This window comes from Artemia franciscana, chromosome 2 (genome assembly GCF_032884065.1).
Source record: "Artemia franciscana chromosome 2, ASM3288406v1, whole genome shotgun sequence".
Classification (NCBI taxonomy): Eukaryota; Metazoa; Arthropoda; class Branchiopoda; order Anostraca; family Artemiidae; genus Artemia; species Artemia franciscana.
The window spans coordinates 14,761,317-14,776,827 of record NC_088864.1 but is presented as its reverse complement, the minus strand read 5'-3'; the positions used below and the strand labels follow the sequence as shown (position 1 = coordinate 14,776,827).

At 35.7% G+C, this 15,511-nt stretch overlaps 1 protein-coding gene across 1 annotated transcript in view; it reads right to left on the bottom strand.

Moving 5' to 3' along the window:
- Positions 1–559: 559 nt before the first annotated feature.
- LOC136034463 (liprin-beta-1-like) overlaps positions 560–15,511 on the bottom strand; it is a 164,053-nt gene continuing 149,101 nt past the window's right edge. Inside the window, exon 17 of the mRNA XM_065715654.1 lies at positions 560–4,522. The gene's annotated coding sequence lies outside the window, so the exon portion shown is untranslated. The remainder of the gene's footprint in view (positions 4,523–15,511) is intronic.

Sequence of the window (15,511 nt, the reverse complement as noted above, 5' to 3'; positions counted from 1 at the left end):
GCACTAGAACTTTTCATTTCCGTTAGAATGAGCCCTCTTGCAACATTCTAGGAAAACTGGGTCGATACGATCACCCCTGGAAAAAAAACAAAAAAAAACAACAAAAAAACAAAAAAAAACAAACAAACACGCATCCGTGATCTGCCTTCTGGCAAAAAATACAAAATTCCACATTTTTGTAGATAGGAGCTTCAAACTTCTACAATAGGGTTCTCTGATACGCTAAATCTGATGGTGTGATTTTCGGTAAGATTCTATAACTTCTAAGGGGCGTTTCCCCCTATTTTCTAAAATAACGCAAATTTTCTCAGGGTCGTAACTTTTGATGGGTAAGACTAAACTTGATGAAACTTATATATTTAAAATCAGCATTAAAATGCGATTCTTTTTATGTAGGTATTGGTATCAAAATTCCATTTTTTAGAGTTTCGGTTACTATTGAGCCGGGTCGCTCCTTACTACAGTTCGTTACCACGAACTGTTTGATATCAAGTCTTGATATCGAGACTGAAGCCCCATGTACCAGCCTAAATAATCCATGGTTACTTAAAAAAAACAATTTTGTCACTGAATATTTATTTCACTTTAGTACAAAATACCTGTCAACAACACTCAATACAGCTCCTCATTGGTCAAAGAAAAGAAAAAAAGAAGACACTTTTTTTTACACTAGTAATGTGTTCCAGCGACTTGAACTTGATTAGCACCAATCACGGTCATACGAACCAAACATTTAATTCAAGAGGGGATGGGGGTGGGGGAGGGCTAGAGTGCAGTATCATCTGCTTTTTAATAGTAGTGTTGATAAAAAAAAAACTAACCAGTCAAAACACCTTATAAAATCCCTTGTTTATACCAACCAGCTCGAATAAATTTCGCTCACACAATAGAGGCCCTGCAGAGGGGACTTTAGCATCGTAAATCTTATCCCTTGTCTGCACCACCAATCAATCATGACAAGATGGCGTGCTTGAAGAGTACTACACACACAGGCTGATATTACGAACCGCTCAGCTTAAAACTTTTATTTTTTTGTTCTAACTGTCTTTGCTCTAATTGGCCTATCTTGAGATTTTTATTTCTTAACAAGAAAGGAGTAAACCCTAAACTTATGATCATGTATATCAATTCCCAAGAGGTACTTTAAGATCAATTACAAAATATTAATTACATTTTAAGCATTTACGTCTATCAAAAATTTTTTATGCATTGAAGCCAAAAAAGTGAAAGATAAAAAAGGTTTTGGCTGTGAGTAACTCAAGTAAATGCGGTCCTATAATTACCGTTGAGGCAAATTTTGTTCAAATATTTACATTTAAATATTGTCTAACGTCAGCCTGAGTAACCATCAAAAGAATTTTATAGCGTCTTTGGCACTAGAACAGAATCAACATTTTAAACATTAATTCAGGGAGGGGGAATAGAAACTCCCCTCAATTTCTATTTGAAAATGGAGAAGATATTAAAACCTTTATTGCCAAAAACTTGTTGTCGGTATTAATGAAAGATTTTCACTAATTTTGAACATGTTTATTTTTGATAGTTCATTAGTTATTCAAGCGTTTTACTGGATTATTAACAGTCCTCAATTAAAGCAATATTACTAATTAATTATTTATTTGTAATAATCTATTTCCCTCAATTATTTCTATTGTTTTAGTCACTGGAACACACATCAAACTTCTATAAAGGCACAAGAGCAGTTACTATACTAAAATTACTCTGATTATCAAAAATGCACCGAACGTCAACCAACTGAAATACATAATATCACCATAGCCTATACCCCTCGTTCTCATTGGGGTATCCAAACTACTGTCTACGACCAGACTTAAGTGATTCCTCTTTCTAAGAGGTATATTTTCTAATCAAGTTGGAAAAATCTGCTATCTAGATCAAAATTTCCGAATCTTTGTTCTTGCTTACACGTAGGTTTTAAGTCAATGTAATGCCTTAAGGATCATTTTGCGAACCTCATTATCGGCTGACCGTCTCAAAGACAAAGGGCCGTTAGCATATTTTGTAAGGGGGGTACGATCATCAAAAGTTGTCAAGAATTTGTGGACAGTGAAATTTTATTTCCCTTTTGTCGGCGATTTTCTTCAATCAAAGCGAGTAGCACCACAAAGAGCTCCCAAAGGGGCCAAATTACTGAAACGAAAATTCCTTTAAATTGATTTTAACTTGGTCACTCTGAAAAGTCCGGAAATTTCATGCCATGAAGCCCATCGGACTTTTTCTCGGAAGTCCTTTAACATTTATGGTCCCGATGCATGTTTTTGGGGTTGTATTCTTCAGGAATCCCACCCACGTAATACTACAATTTGCTATAATTTACCAGATTAGACTTCAACTTTATCCATCAACAGAATTAATTTTTTAAATTTTGATATCGGTTTCTTTTTAATTGAAAAAGTAATGAAAATCAAAATCATTGAATAATTTCCTATTTTTTAAGGAAGTTCATATCATTTACTAAGCAATATTACAATTTTGCCCCGGTGAACGGATAGATCTGCAACTAGTGGATCCTGCAATAAAAGAATCTTATTCATTAAGTATAAGTTATAGCTGGACACTTGTCACAAAATCACTAGTTTCACAGGAAATATGAAAAATGTAGAAAAAAAATTAAACATACAATGTAGAGTTTTGTGATATAAACTACTTCAGCTACAAAATATTTCTACAGTCAACATTAATCATCCAGTTGTATCCAAAATCAATAAAAATCTGGTCCTCATTCAAAAGAACAATTTTAACAAGAAGTTTTAATATCCTGGTGAAACCACTTTTCGGCAAGTAAAATCAATCATGGTAAGACAAGTTCAAAAATCAAACATGGAAAATTATGTAGTTGATATTCTTCTAACTGCCCCTTATCCCCCAATTTGAAACTAAAAACATTTAGCTTAATAATAAAGATCCAAAAAGAAACGTAATTATTACAAGGACTATATTCTTCATGCTTGCGGATATCCAACAAATTCAAATAGTCACTATGGTTAAATCGAATAGACATTGCAAAAAATTAAGCAAATAAGAGATGATTAGACCATCCCCGGGACATCGAAAACCTCATAAACATATAAAGAGTAAGATTTAGTGTTGAGTCAACAATGGTGGAATATTTGAAATCAAAATGTATATAATAGAAATGGATGCATTTCGCAATGCAAAAACATATTCTGATGTCCTTCGATACATAGCCCCCCCCCTCAGCTTCCCACTACTTATTTTGTTTTAATTTTTAACATTTAACGTTAAAAAAAGAATAAACACAGTAAGCTAAACTATTTTTCTAAAAAAAAAAGACAGCACTAATGTTTTCCAGCCTCAGAAAACAATTTAGAGCTTGAAAACATTCCGTCCAGTGTGTGTTTCTTAATATTCATCAAGTAAGTTCTAAATATTTATCAATATGCAAGATCCATCAATATATTAAAATATGTTTAAAATGAACACGCCAGAGACAACACCAGAGACAAGTGGAAGCAGACTATGACCTAGACGCAGTCCCATCGTTTATCCTAATTACATTTTTTGTACAAACCCAGGAAATACCAGTAGGAAATACAACGCAAAATCTCGCCTCCAATATCCTACTTGAAGACTCACTATTTACTCCGTTCTATGAATTATCACCTTCAATTAAATCTTCCTTCAAATATACCCTCTTTTGCAAGAACTCAACATGCAGTTGAGGATTTCTACTGGGGACAGTGGAGGGGGGGTTTAGTTAGTCATGTATTTTTTAATACGTGAGCTATGTGTGCTCTTTACAGCCATTGACTTATTCTCAATTGCTAATACCCATGTATAAAGGAGTTAAAGTTATTTTCGCCAGTGGCGTCTGGTGATTTTTTATTTTGAGAAATACGCAAACTCCATTTCTTAGAATATCAAGATCTATGTATCTAATTCGAATAAAAAGCTTGTCCAGAAAAAAAGTATCTCTAGGATGCCAAGGAAATTAACGAGTCATGAAGAATTTCAAAATTATAGATTTGGGCAAGGTCATTTTAAATCCTTCCGGTGCTCACGTGCTGGGCAGGACTGGCTCAATCTTATCCTCACAGGTTAAGCGGGTATGCTGTCTTGAATTTATACCCAGTCATATATTTTCTGCAAGCCAGGGGTGAGCCAAAATATTTTCTTAGTCCCAGCCGTCCGGTCTTAGTCCCAGTCCCAACCAGCCTTAGTCCCATACCAATCACCAAAATATTTCCCAGAATTCCACCACGTAACAAACATTTTTCAACAAAATAGTCCTCAATTTAGACACAACCTCAGAAACAAAAGCTTTTGTTTTTATTTTTTGTAACAGTGTAAGTCGAAGTACCATGCAAAAAAATCGCTTTTAAAAGAGCCCTTTCATTGATTTTCTTTTTTTTTCAAAGGCTGGAACGAGAAATACTGGGATACATATCTACATTCTACGAAGAAGATGAATAAACGGTGAAAATTAGAGAAAGGAGTCCAGATGAAAGGCAAGTTGGCGATATGGTTTCAGTTGTACAACCTGAAAAAAAAAGTAAAATTAAAATAAAATTGAACGAACAGATTAGGCTTTAAATTCTCATTTGTCATCTAAAATAACGACAAAATACTTTTTAAAAATATAGATAAAAACAAAAAAGAAATGTAAAATGTTAAACGTAGTTGAAATCCATTAGGGAGAGCGGAGATGGTCTGATGATAGAAAAAAAAAATCCTATTTATGTTCTTCACAAAGTTTTTTTTTTTTTTAAATCGACTGTAGGTAAGTTAAAATAGATAAGAAAACAAATTCTGGGAATAGGGAGGTGGAAAAAGATTTAAAACAAGGCTTTTCATTTGTCAGAGAGGTATCATAATTTTTTATTGATGCAAAATTTTCAAATACGTGTGTATTTTAGTCTTGTGTCGTAGTGATGTCGGGGAGGATAACAACTGCCCCTTTCTGCGCAGGTACACATCATTATAAGAGATAGATTTTCTGCCATTCGCTGAAGATTTAAAATTAGGAGTTCTAATGAGTAGAATCTAGGGAAGAAAAAAAAAAACGACTAAAGCATGAAAGAAAATAACATTTCAAATACACCCCATAAAGAGCCGAGAATAAACCAACAGAAAAATAACACACTAACCAAAAAACTCTAAAAAATAATGAGCAAAAGAGGTACTTGTTCATTAAAAGAAACACACTCAAGAATTAAGCTTAGTTTAGATCTCAGAAAACGCGGTTTCAAAGCCACAAAGACAAGTGATGGGTGATAGAATGCGTTGGACTTAAATAATTTGGGCTATATATTTGAACATTAGGTTATATTAAGGTTATATTTCATAAGGATTGACCTAACTTCACTTCTTGGGTATGTTTCGTTTAAAAAGACTATGCTATAAACAGGGGAGGGCAGCCGAGATAAGGAGAGCCCTTTTTTCCTATGACATGCGCTTGGGTAAAGTAAACCGGCGAACTTATATTCCCCAATGAATCAATTGCTATGACATTCTTTAGAGGGAACGCATGGTCATCAATGTCCCACCTCCAAGGGACCCCAATACTCTCCCCCAACTTTTTGACCCCCTTTTTTGGACTTACAATTTTCTGGACTGCCAGCTATCTTTGATAAACTGATAAACTTCGTATCTCTGCATCCTAAATAAAAGAGCGTACTTCAAATTTTCTTCGAAAGTAAGTTAAAAGGTGAAACAAAAAATCATCAGAGGGTTCTTCACACATTGTTCAGAACTGGAGATACGTGATGGCTTCCAATAGGGGAGAGCAGCCGGGATAAGGAAGGGAATTCTTTGAGTAAATATAACTGAAAGCCAATAATACATGTTTGTGATAAAATGTACCATTGGTAGGAGTCGAGCCCCCAGCTTTCGGTTAACTTTGTCAGCTTTGACTGAGTTAGACGTACATCGGGTTCGACTCCCACCAATAACAAGGTTTTTATAGGAAACATCTGTTACTTAAAAGATTACTAGCAGATTACAGATTTGCGTCTGTTACGTTAAGTAAAAAGTTTAACACTTCAATAAGTTCTTTCACAAAAGGCTAACGTAGGCCTAACAATCCACAGAATCATCAAGATCATCATGTAAAATCATCCCAATTATTATAAGTAAACTATTCAGAAGTTAAAAAGGCGAACGAACATGGAGATTCAAGCTTTGATTGTGGTCTTGTGTGATAAAAAAAAAGAGAAGAAAGGCTTTCTAGGAAAAGATTATTAGTTTACCTTTAAGATTCATTGATGACTCATCGAGAAATTCGATTTTATTACTACTATCTTAAATTTTTCATTCTAAATCACCCTATAAAACTTGCCAATGTGAGATACATACTTTGGTTTCGGTAGGTGGATTATGAGTCACTTAATAACTAATAAATCTAAATTCCAAGCAAATTAATTTAAGAGACAATGACCTGCCAGATCAGCCAGTGGTTTATACCCAAATGCAATCCCCTTCCCCCACTTTTATCCGACTCATAAAGTTTTTTGTATCCCCCCCAAAAAAAAATTTGGATGGGCCCTTGCCACCCACGCTTAAGAAATTCAATGCTTTGTCTACACATGCTTTTGTAAAAACTCAACAAAATATTGTTTTAAAAAAAATATTGTTTGGCAACTTTTTAGAAAAAAAGAACAAGAAGAAAATAGCAAATATAGTTTTCAAGAGTTTATCAACATTAGGAAGACAAGCCCAAGGGGTCTCTTTTTTAAGTATAAAAGGGGCAATGACATAGAATGTAAATACAAGTGAAAGTTGATTGTTCAGAGAGAAGAAACTTGGCAAGTACTTTTAGCCAAATTGGGTAACTTCCAATTAATCGCGACATCTGTCTCGCCAAATTAATTCCTGAATTACTTTAAAAGATTGTGTTTCTGACAATTTTAGACAAATTAAAATAATTTTGGAAAACGGCATGATAGATCAAAATATGATGATGGAAACTGCATTATTATAATATCAAGACCACACCCACAGAGATTTAATACCATCTCAAAAACCCGAACGACATTTCTTTATATGTATAGCGAGATGCGCAATAGAATTGCAAATTTCAGACATATTGAGTATGACGTTCTGCCAAAAGCCGTGTCTCGGAACGACTTTATGAGCAAGTTGAAGGTACGGCTCTACAATTTTGGAGCATAAACAAAACTGGTAAACATGTCTATGAAATGGCTGGGATGATCTTTATTTGTTTGTTGTTTTATCATAACTTGCATTTTTGCAGTAATTCTGGTAAAAGTAATCCTGGCTTTACCATTACACAATTGGCGGAGTACCACAAAATTAAACTGGAAAAAATATAAGCTTATTTTTGTAATTGGCGCTGACACATTAATAACTAACTATAATAAAAAGAGCCTACATCATTATGCAGCATAGAGGAAGATTGGTCTATCAGTTCCAAATAGAAGAGCACGCTACATATAGTCACTTACAGTATAGTCACATCAAATCACATAGTTATACAGCATAGAGGAAGATTGCTCTATCAGTTCCAAATCGAAGAGCACGCTACATATCTGGCACGTACTTAGGGGGGCCGCCCCCGAAATTTTGTGAAATATTTAATTTCCCCATGGTTTCTTGGGATTTCTGGCAAAAGTAGGACATTTATTAAGAATCTAGATACATGTGTGAAGCCTTTTTTTTGGATTTTACAGCATGCAATTATCCGGTCAAATGACTGCCCAATTATTAACCAATTTTCTGTCTAAATTTTTACCCTCTTTGAAGTGATTAGCAATTGTACTGTTATTATTATTTTTTTTGTAAAGAGAGTTAGCTTTCCACAGCAAAATAGAATTATCCTTGATATTAGGGCGTTTATCCCCCCCCTTTCAGAATAAAGTACAGCTTTTAATTGATCAATTTTGGAAAATATTATTTTTCATTAAAATCGACGATTTCGCAATAGAAGAACTACCCCGCACAGCACCCATATTGCACTGTTAACCCTAAAATCTCCCTTTCAGTGGGGTATAAAAGATAAATCAATAGTTCTAAATCGCTATGAACATAACCTGAGCCTAAAACGTGCTTTGGAGGCTTTAGTCTTCTTCCCCTCATCCGCTACAATACTACAGATTAAAGTTAGTCTGTTTTCAAACATGCGTGCTTTTTGAATTTATTTAGCTACTGAATAAAAAAAAGTACTACTTTATTTCTGCTGTTTCGAAGGCTTTGGGCCCTCCCCAAAAAAATACCTGCGTACGTGCCTGCTACATATAGTCACTTATAGTATAGTCACATCAAGTCACATGATTATACAGTATAGAGGAAGATTGCTCTATCGGTTCCAAATCGAAGAGCATGCTACACATAGTCACTTACAGTATAGTCACATCAAGTTACATGGTTATAAAGTATAGAGGAAGATTGCTCTATCGGTTCCAAATCGAAGAGCATGCTACACATAGTCACTTACAGTATAGTCACATCAAATCACATGATTATACAGTATAGAGGAAGATTGCTCTATCGGTTCCAAATCGAAGAGCATGCTACACATAGTCACTTACAGTATAGTCACATCAAGTTACATGGTTATACAGTATAGAGGAAGATTGCTCTATCGGTTCCAAATCGAAGAGCATGCTACACATAGTCACTTACAGTATAGTCACATCAAGTTACATGGTTATACAATGTAGAGGAAGATTGCTCTATCAGTTCCAAATCGAAGAGCATGCTACACATAGTCACTTACAGTATAGTCACATCAAGTTACATGGTTATAAAGTTTAGAGGAAGATTGCTCTATCGGTTCCAAATCGAAGAGCAGGCTACACATAGTCACTTACAGTATAGTCACATCAAGTTACATGGTTATAAAGTTTAGAGGAAGATTGCTCTATCGGTTCCAAATCGAAGAGCATGCTACACATAGTCACTTACAGTATAAACACATCAAGTTACATGGTTATACAGTATAGAGGAACATTGCTCTATCGGTTCCAAATCGAAGAGCATGCTACACATAGTCACTTACAGTATAAACACATCAAGTTACATGGTTATACAGTATAGAGGAAGATTGCTCTATCAGTTCCAAATCGAAGAGCATGCTACACATAGTCACTTACAGTATAGTCACATCAAGTTACATGGTTATACAGTATAGAGGAAGATTGCTCTATCGGTTCCAAATCGAAGAGCATGCTACATATAGTCACTTACAGTATAGTCACATCAAGTTACATGGTTATAAAGTTTAGAGGAAGATTGCTCTATCGGTTCCAAATCGAAGAGTATGCTACACATAGTCACTTACAGTAGAGTCTCATCAAGACACATGGTTATACAGTATAGAGGAAGATTGCTCTATCGGTTCCAAATCTAAGAGCATGCTACATATAGTCACTAACAGTACAGTCAAATCAAGTTACATGGTTATAAAGTATAGAGGAAGATTGCTCTATCGGTTCCAAATCGAAGAGTATGCTACATATAGTCACTTACAGTAGAATCTCATCAAGACACATGGTTATACAGTATAGAGGAAGATTGCTCTATCAGTTCCAAATCGAAGAACATGCTACACATAGTCACTCACAGTATAGTCACATGGTAATACAGTATAAAAGAAGATTGCTCTATCGGTGTCAAATCGAAGAGCATGCTACATAAAGTCACTGACAGTATGGTCACATCAAGTTACATGGTTATACAGTATAGAGGAAGATTGCTCTATCACTTCCAAATCGAAGAACATGCTACACATAGTCACTCACAGTATAGTCACATGGTAATACACTATAGAAGAAGATTGCTCTATCGGTTCCAAATCGAAGAGCATGCTACACATAGTCACTTACAGTATAGTCACATCAAGTTCCATGGTTATAAAGTATAGAGGAAGATTGCTCTATCGGTTCCAAATCGAAGAGTATGCTACATATAGTCACTTACAGTAGAGTCTCATCAAGACACATGGTTATACACTATAGAGGAAGATTGCTCTATCAGTTCCAAATCGAAGAACATGCTACACATAGTCACTCACAGTATAGTCACATGGTAATACAGTATAAAAGAAGATTGCTCTATCGGTTCCAAATCGAACAGCATGCTACACATAGTCACTTACAGTATAGTCACATCAAGTTACACGGTTATAAAGTATAGAGGAAGATTGCTCTATCGGTTCCAAATCGAAGAGTATGCTACATATAGTCACTTACAGTAGAGTCTCATCAAGACACATGGTTATACAGTATAGAGGAAGATTGCTCTATCAGTTCCAAATCGAAGAACATGCTACACATAGTCACTCACAGTATAGTCACATGGTTATACAGTATAGAGGAAGATTGCTCTATCGGTTCCAAATCGAAGAGCATGCTACATAAAGTCACTGACAGTATAGTCACATCAAGTTACATGGTTATACAGTATAGAGGAAGATTGCTCTATCAGTTCCAAATCGAAGAACATGCTACACATAGTCACTCACAGTATAGTCACATGGTAATACAGTATAGAAGAAGATTGCTCTATCGGTTCCAAATCGAAGAACATGCTACACATAGTCACTTACAATATAGTCACATCAAGTTCCATGGTTATAAAGTATAGAGGAAGATTGCTCTATCAGTTCCAAATCGAAGAACATGCTACACATAGTCGCTCAAAGTATAGTCACATGGTAATACAGTATAGAAGAAGATTGCTCTATCGGTTCCAAATCGAAGAGCATGCTACACATAGTCACTTACAGTATAGTCACATCAAGTTCCATGGTTATAATGTATAGAGGAAGATTGCTCTATCGGTTCCAAATCGAAGAGTATGCTACATATAGTCACTTACAGTAGAGTCTCATCAAGACACATGGTTATACAGTATAGAGGAAGATTGCTCTATCAGTTCCAAATCGAAGAACATGCTACAAATAGTCACTCAAAGTATAGTCACATGGTAATACAGTATAGAAGAAGATTGCTCTATCGGTTCCAAATCGAAGAGCATGCTACACATAGTCACTTACAGTATAGTCACATCAAGTTACATGGTTATAAAGTATAGAGGAAGATTGCTCTATCGGTTCCAAATCGAAGAGTATGCTACATATAGTCACTTACAGTAGAGTCTCATCAAGACACATGGTTATACAGTATAGAGGAAGATTGCTCTATCAGTTCCAAATCGAAGAACATGCTACACATAGTCACTCACAGTATAGTCACATGGTAATACAGTATAGAAGAAGATTGCTCTATCGGTTCCAAATCGAAGAGCATGCTACATATAGTCACTAACAGTATAGTCACATCAAGTTACATGGTTATAAAGTATAGAGGAAGATTGCTCTATCGGTTCCAAATCGAAGAGTATGCTACATATAGTCACTTACAGTAGAATCTCATCAAGACACATGGTTATACAGTATAGAGGAAGATTGCTCTATCAGTTCCAAATCGAAGAACATGCTACACATAGTCACTCACAGTATAGTCACATGGTAATACAGCATAGAAGAAGATTGCTCTATCGGTGTCAAATGGAAGAGCATGCTACATATAGTCACTAACAGTATAGTCACATCAAGTTACATGGTTATACAGTATAGAGGAAGACTGCTCTATCGGTTCCAAATAGAAGAGTATGCTACATATAGTCTCTTACAGTAGAGTCTCATCAAGACACATGGTTATACAGTATAGAGGAAGATTGCTCTATCAGTTCCAAATCGAAGAACATGCTACACATAGTAACTCACAATATAGTCACATGGTAATACAGTATAGAAGAAGATTGCTTTATCGGTTCCAAATCGAAGAGCATGCTACACATAGTCACTTACTGTATAGTCACATCAAGTTACATGGTTATAAAGTATAGAGGAAGATTGCTCTATCGGTTCCAAATCGAAGAGCATGCTACACATAGTCACTTACAGTATAGTCACATCAAGTTACATGGTTATAAAGTATAGAGGAAGATTCCTCTATCGGTTCCAAATCGAAGAGTATGCTACACATAGTCTCTTACAGTAGAGTCTCATCAAGACACATGGTTATACAGTATAGAGGAAGATTGCTCTATCAGTTCCAAATCGAAGAACATGCTACACATAGTCACTCAAAGTATAGTCACATGGTAATACAGTATAGAAGAAGATTGCTCTATCGGTTCCAAATCGAAGAGCATGCTACACATAGTCACTTACAGTATAGTCACATCAAGTTACATGGTTATAAAGTATAGAGGAAGATTGCTCTATCGGTTCCAAATCGAAGAGTATGCTACATATAGTCTCTTACAGTAGAGTCTCATCAAGACACATGGTTATACAGTATAGAGGACGATTGCTCTATCAGTTCCAAATCGAACAACATGCTACACATAGTCACTCACAGTATAGTCACATGGTAATACAGTATAGAAGAAGATTGTTCTATCGGTTCCAAATCGAAGAGCATGCTACACATAGTCACTTACAGTATAGTCACATCAAGTTACATGGTTATAAAGTATAGAGGAAGATTGCTCTATCGGTTCCAAATCAAAGAGTATGCTACATATAGTCACTTACAGTAGAGTCTCATCAAGACACATGGTTATACGGTATAGAGGAAGATTGCTCTATCAGTTCCAAATCGAAGAACATATTACACATAGTCACTCACAGTATAGTCACATGGTAATACAGTATAAAAGAAGATTGCTCTATCGGTTCCAAATCGAAGAGCATGCTACACATAGTCACTTACAGTATAGTCACATCAAGTTACATGGTTATAAACTATAGAGGAAGATTGCTCTATCGGTTCCAAATCGAAGAGCATGCTACATATAGTCACTAACAGTATAGTCACATCAAGTTACATGGTTATAAAGTATAGAGGAAGATTGCTCTATCGGTTCCAAATCGAAGAGTATGCTACATATAGTCTCTTACAGTAGAGTCTCATCAAGACACATGGTTATACAGTATAGAGGAAGATTGCTCTATCAGTTCCAAATCGAAGAACATGCTACACATAGTCACTCAAAGTATAGTCACATGGTAATACAGTATAGAAGAAGATTGCTCTATGGGTTCCAAATCGAAGAGCATGCTACACATAGTCACTTACAGTATAGTCACATCAAGTTACATGGTTAAAAAGTATAGAGGAAGATTGCTCTATCGGTTCCAAAGCGAAGAGCATGCTACATATAGTCACTAACAGTATAGTCACATCAAGTTACATGGTTATAAAGTATAGAGGAAGATTGCTCTATCGGTTCCAAATCGAAGAGCATGCTACATATAGTCACTAACAGTATAGTCACATCAAGTTACATGGTTATAAAGTATAGAGGAAGATTGCTCTATCGGTTCCAAATCGAAGAGTATGCTACATATAGTCTCTTACAGTAGAGTCTCATCACGACACATGGTTATACAGTATAGAGGAAGATTGCTCTATCAGTTTCAAATCGAAGAACATGCTACACATAGTCACTCAAAGTATAGTCACATGGTAATACAGTATAGAAGAAGATTGCTCTATCGGTTCCAAATCGAAGAGCATGCTACATATAGTCACTAACAGTATAGTCACATCAAGTTACATGGTTATACAGTATAGAGGAAGATTGCTCTATCGGTTCCAAATCGAAGAGCATGCTACATATAGTCACTAACAGTATAGTCACATCAAGTTACATGGTTATAAAGTATAGAGGAAGATTGCTCTATCGGTTCCAAATCGAAGAGTATGCTACATATAGTCTCTTACAGTAGAGTCTCATCAAGACACACGGTTATACAGTATAGAAGAAGATTGCTCTATCAGTTCCAAATCGAAGAACATGCTACACATAGTCACTCAAAGTATAGTCACATGGTAATACAGTATAGAAGAAGATTGCTATACCGGTTCCAAATCGAAGAGCATGCTAAACATAGTCACTTACAGTATAGTCACATCAAGTTACATGGTTATAAAGTATAGAGGAAGATTGCTCTATCGGTTCCAAATCGAAGAGTATGCTACACATAGTCACTTACAGTAGAGTCTTATCAAGACACATGGTTATACAGTATAGGGGAAGATTGCTCTATCAGTTCCAAATCGAAGAACATGCTAGGCATAGTCACTCAAAGTATAGTCACATGGTAATACAGTATAGAAGAAGATTGCTCTATCGGTTCCAAATCGAAGAGCATGCTACACATAGTCACTTACAGTATAGTCACATCAAGTTACATGGTTATAAAGTATAGAGGAAGATTGCTCTATCGGTTCCAAATCGAAGAGTATGCTACAGTCACTTACAGTAGAGTCTCATGAAGACACATGGTTATACAGTATAGAGGAAGATTGCTCTATCAGTTCCAAATCGAAGAACATGCTACACATAGTCACTCAAAGTATAGTAACATGGTAATACAGTATAGAAGAAGATTGCTCTATCGGTTCCAAATCGACGAGCATGCTACATATAGTCACTAACAGTATAGTCACATCAAGTTACATGGTTATAAAGTATAGAGGAAGATTGCTCTATCGGTTCCAAATCGAAGAGTATGCTACACATAGTCACTTACAGTAGAGTCTCATCAAGACACATGGTTATACAGTATAGAGGAAGATTGCTCTATCAGTTCCAAATCGAAGAACATGCTACACATAGTCACTCAAAGTATAGTCACATGGTAATACAGTATAGAAGAAGATTGCTCTATCTGTTCCAAATCGAAGAGCATGCTACACATAGTCACTTACAGTATAGTCACATCAAGTTACATGGTTATAAAGTATAGAGGAAGATTGCTCTATCGGTTCCAAATCGAAGAGTATGCTACATATAGTCACTTACAGTAGAGTCTCATCAAGACACATGGTTATACAGAATAGAGGAAGATTGCTCTATCAGTTTCAAATCGAAGAACATGCTACACATAGTCACTCAAAGTATAGTCACATGGTAATACAGTATAGAAGAAGATTGCTCTATCGGTGTCAAATCGAAGAGCATGCTACATATAGTCACTGACAGTATAGTCACATCAAGTTACATGGTTATACAGTATAGAGGAAGATTGCTCTATCAGTTCCAAATCGAAGAACATGCTACACATAGTCACTCACAGTATAGTCACATGGTAATACAGTATAGAAGAAGATTGCTCTATCGGTTCCAAATCGAAGAGCATGCTAAACATAGTCACTTACAGTATAGTCACATCAAGTTACATGGTTATAAAGTATAGAGGAAGATTGCTCTATCGGTTCCAAATCAAAGAGTATGCTACATATAGTCACTTACAGTAGAGTCTCATCAAGACACATGGTTATACAGTATAGTGGAAGATTGCTCTATCAGTTCCAAATCGAAGAACATACTACACATAGTCACTCACAGTATAGGCACATGGTAATACAGTATAGAAGAAGATTGCTCTATCGGTTCCAAATCGAAGAACATGCTACACATAGTCACTTACAGTGTAGTCACATCAAGTTACATGGTTATAAAGTATAGAGGAAGATTGCTCTATCGGTTCCAA